The following is a 4884-nucleotide window of genomic DNA, read 5'->3' as shown; positions in this document are numbered from 1 at the left end:
GGTGACTAGCAATTAGATCTAATTGGCTCATTGAATGTCTGCGTGGAAACCACGAGGGCAGTCAAGATTATTCAAATAGAAACCGTCTTAGATCTAATTGGTTCATTGAATGTCTGTGTGAAACAGCATTTTCTTTCTCAAGCCAGTGAGTCCTGGAGTTAGTGCGGCAGCTTTTTCACTGAAGACATGTTTCTTAGGAAGCAGGTGCGACTGTAACGTGGGTAAGGTTTGCCTGCAGCTCGGCAACCCCAGTCTCTGTCCAGAGTGGGAGCTGCCCTGAGCCCCACAGGCCGTGGCCTTCTGCTTGCATCCTGCTGACTCTGTCCTGCTTCTCTGTGTCTCCCACGCTGTTTCCTGCGGTGTGACAAACCCTCCCACACCTAGCGGCTGGAGGCTGTTCCCTAGCTGGCGATTCTGTGGGCCAGGGGTCTGGACGGGGCTCAGTGGGGACAGCTCATCTCTGACCCATGGGGTGCTGCCTGGGGTCCCTCAGGCAGTGGCATTTGGCTATGGTGGGCCCAAAGGCCCAGGAAAATGCTGTGTCGGCTGTTGGTTGGGTTGCTCAGTTTCCCTCCAGGAATCTCACCCTCTGATAGGACAGCCTGGGCTTCTCAATAGGTTCCAAGAGGGCAGAAGCAAAAGCTGCCAGGCCTCTGATGGTCTTGGGGCAGGGCTGGGAGAGCATCCGTCGTGCCACTTTATGCCAGAGCCATTACTGGCTGGCCCTGATTCCAGGGAGGGAGTGGACCAGCCTCTTGAGAAGGGGCAGCCTCCGAGGGCAGGGGTAGGGGAAGCGAGTGGCTGGCTTTGCTGCGGCCACACCTGTGTGATACAGCAAAATGGGGCAGGCCCTGTTCTTCCCGCCTTTCCCCAAACATACAGGCAAACAGGGAACATGCACACGCTGTGTTGGGGAAGGGCAGGGCGGGGTCGGCAGCCTCTCACCTATTTCCTTCCACCCAAGGCTGAGCACTGGGGGTCTCCTGGTTATGGGTGCTTGGCTGGACACTGAGACCACAGGCAGCTCAGGCTCCCTGCCAGCAAGGTGCTCAGCCTTGGTATGGATAGGTGGAAGGGAGTGGCCCTGGAGAGGACATGGATAGTCAAGGGGAAGGAAGGTGAAAGACCAGTGAAAGAATGGAAATGGAAATAGGAAGGAATGGAGGGTGGAGGAAATGGAGGATGGTGGACGAAGGGGAATGGAAGGATCTGAGGAAACGTAGGGGTGTGTGTAGGGTGGGGCAGCCCCGAGTGGAGGATGTAGGGGTGTAGGGTGGGGCAGCACCCTGGGAGGAGATGGGGTGTGTGGAAGGAATGGGAATGGAGTGGAAGGAAGGAGGGAGATGGGGTAGCCCTGGATTGGAAGGAAGGATGGTGAACAGTGGAGTCTGTGGTGGAGGAAATGGGAGGCTGGCGGGACCGGAAAGACCAGTGGAAATGAAATAATGGATAAATAATGGACAAATGGATGGGGGGTGGCTGGCGAGGGTGCCATGTGGGCACGTGGGGGCCCGAGGCTGGTGGTGGGCTGTGCTCCAGGCCTTGCCAAGCCAACTGTGTCTTCGGGGTGAGTGATGCTCCAAGACGCCCCGTGGAATGTGGGGCCGGCTCCACTCCTTCCGTAATGCGGTTTTTTATAGTCGGGGGACTCACTGTCCCGCGGCCGCTGCCAGCTGTCTGTAAGCTCAGGATTAGAGAGCCGGGCCTTTCGTGAGAGCTGGGGCTGGGCTGGCTGAGCCCTTCACAGGGAGGGCCAGACCACGGGGACGGCGAGCGACTGCCTGGCACTGTGAGTAAGCCAGCCAGCAGACAGCATGATGGCCTTCTCCTCGCCTGTCCCCAGGGCCTGGTGCGGGCTCTCTTCTGCCCACCCTACCCAGCTTGGGAGCCCCACCCCATCACCGCCCTCCTGAGCCTCTCGGGGCGCCCTCCTGGATGGCATCGCAGTGGGCATTGGCCTCCCCTCCATGCCCCACCTCTGCTTCGGGTCAGGAGCACCCCTCACCCACAGCAGGACTGGAAGCCCCATGGGGCCAGGAGGTGCCCAGGGGTCAGGGGACTTGGACTTGAGTCCACCTCGTGGCTGTGTGACGGTGGACAGGTGGCATCCCCTCTCTGGGACTCAGTGTCCTCGTCGCTAAAGCAGGAATGGCGCTCTCCCATGACCCGGTCTGGGGACACTACATACAGCACCACAGACCAGGTACTGCTCACTGCAGGTGCCCAGGGTGCCGCCAAGGGCCCGGCAGCATTGCCACGTGTCGGGGCTGGCCCAAGTTCCGTGTCCCTGGAATCTACAGCCTGCATTCTGTGAAAGCGAGCTGCGACTGGTGGCAGGCATGGGGTCTAATGCTGAGATTTCCCTTCCCCACCCCTCCTGCCCGCCCCGGCGCCTTCCCTCCTGCGTGCCTTTCTTTGGGCAATGGGCAGAGGCCCCAGAGCGGGCGGGATTCCTGTGAGGTGACGCCAGCCGGAATGTCCAGCCGGGTGCAGCCAGCCCAGTCGTCCATTCACGCAGCCACCAGCGCTTCATTCACCCCTGGCGGGGAGGGCAGCGCCCCCGTGACTCGCAGCTGGGGCTTCTCCATGGGTGGGCCTCCAGGCACTGCTTATGACGCTGAGGTGGGTCTCCCCAGGGCCCTCCCCTGCTGTGGGGGTGCAGGGATGGGTGCTGGCCCCAGCATGCTGCACACGACCTCAGGGTGGCACCCACACACTGGGAGCTCCAGCTTCCCCATGAAAGATGACTGAGGAGGTGGGGAGGCCGCCTGGCTGTGGGAGGACACGGTGCTGGCCAGCATTGACTGACTGTGGGCAGGTAAGCGCCACGCCTTTTGCAAACATCTGCTCGCAGCCCTCACGACAGCCCCAGGGAAGGAAGTGCGGTCACACCGCAGCAGCCGTCCTAGGATGTCACCCCAGCTCCAGATGGCACAGCTCCCTTCTCCTGTGGCCGTGGAGCCCTGAGGGGACCCTACTTGATGTCTCTGGGATCTCCTGGCTGCCTCATTTGCCCTCAAGACGGCTGAGGGGGCGGGGTCGCTGGGCCCTTGGGGCAGAGGAGGGACTGATCAAGTACCTGCCGGGTGGCGGAGCAGCCACATCCCCCATCCCCAAAGCAGGCCCGGAAGGCAGGTGTGTGCGGCACCTCCCCACGCCTGACCAAGCAGGGACCCAGGATGGGCAGAGCAGCACTCGCCCTGGCGCCCAGCAGCCCAAGCTGTTCCAAGATGCTGCTAAGTTAGAAGGGCGCGGTGGGGTCCGTGGGGAGTGCAGAGGCTCTGGGGACCCGGATTCGCGGGGCCAGGCAGGGTGTCAGCTCTGAGCACCCGGATTCGTGGGGCCGGATGGGGTGTGGGCTCTGGGCACCCGGCTTCGCAACAGGCGGTGTTGTCGGCTCTTGACGGAGTTTGCTCTGGTTTCCTGCGTGCGTTCCTCCCTCTTTCACAGGGTCCCCAGCCCGCACCGGGGCTTTGTGCTGACCTGTTCCCGTCCCTTCCTCTGCAGGGGCTGGTGTCTCTTCCCTGTCCTCGGCCGAGGGGGAGCAGATCAGCTTCCTGTTCGACTGCATCGTCCGAGGCATCTCCCCCACCAAGGGCCCCTTTGGGCTGCGGCCGGTTCTCCCAGGTGAGCTTCCGGCTGATCGGGAGGGTACGCTTTGGCGTGGCTGTGCTGGCGTCCCAAGCAGCGGCCATGGTGATTTGTCTGCCTGGTCAGCGCCACCCCTTCCCACCCCTGCTAAGGAACCAGGCCTTCCAGGCCAAGACTGCAGCCTGCCGTGGGCAAGCCCTGCTGAGGGCCTCAGAGCAGTCGGGCTGACCCACCTGCAGGTGCTCTCTCTCGGGGTTCGGAACTGTTGGGATGCTTAGCCTAGAGCTTGGCTGGGACTGTCAGCCACAGCTGCCCCCTTGTGCAGTAAGAGACCCTTCTGACGACCGCCACCATCTTCCACGCCCAGGAGCAGTGCCTCTGCCCGAAGCCATGTGGCCCAGTAGCAGCTGATCTGGACTCTGGAGTAGCTGGGTCGGGACTGGCTCTGCCTGAGCCCGTACTATGTGTTTAGGCCCAAGGCCACCTCGAGGTCAGGCCTGCTGTGGGGTCTCAGGGCACGCTGGGGTGAGGGATCTCGGGCTCCTTGTTTCCCTAATTCCGGCACTCTTGGAAGGTGGCTGTGTAACTCTCTGCAAGGGAGTCCTGGCCAGGATGCTGCTGGACCCACTGGAAACGGGTGCCTGGGGCCATGGGGCCTCCAGGTGAGGGCAGGTGCTAGGCCGGGTGCCTCCATGGGTTCTCTCAAACGCTCCTCTAGCTCCACACGGGCAACGCTTGACCAATGTCCAAGGGAGGCCAAGGCCCAGGCCACGGGTGGGGTGAGCGCGCCTATGGAAGCCTTGGCACTGGCACCCCAGCCGGGGTGTGGCGGGGGCAGGGTGACTGGGAGGACAGAGGTGAGCAGCAGGCGGCACTGGCCTCCCCCGGGCCACAGCCCTCACGCCTGCCGCCCATGCCCAGCACACAGTCACATAGGGTGCCTCGGGAGGAGGGAGGTGCACCTGTGGCTGTGGGCTCCCCCCACTGCCCTGCCATGCTGGATGGCATGGCCGCACCCCTGCAGGCGTCTTCCTGCCTAATGGCTGCTGGCAGGTATGGATGGTGTGGTTGGCATGGATGACGTGGTCGGCGTGTTCAACTGTGCAAGGCGAGGGTGTGCAGGGTGCAGGGCGGGGACAGGGACAGCGGTGAGTGCAGGAGGCTGAGGAGGGCCTTGCTCTCTCCTTGCCCCCCAGCGGCTCCCAGGGGAACAGAGGCCGTGCCAGGGAAGCAGCACTGGGTAGAGGATGCTGGGGAGGGTTGGCCTGGGACAGCCGCTAGACAGGACAGGCC

This window comes from Papio anubis, chromosome 3, assembly GCF_008728515.1.
Source record: "Papio anubis isolate 15944 chromosome 3, Panubis1.0, whole genome shotgun sequence".
NCBI classification, from domain to species: Eukaryota; Metazoa; Chordata; class Mammalia; order Primates; family Cercopithecidae; genus Papio; species Papio anubis.
Note: the sequence above shows the minus strand (reverse complement) of the source record.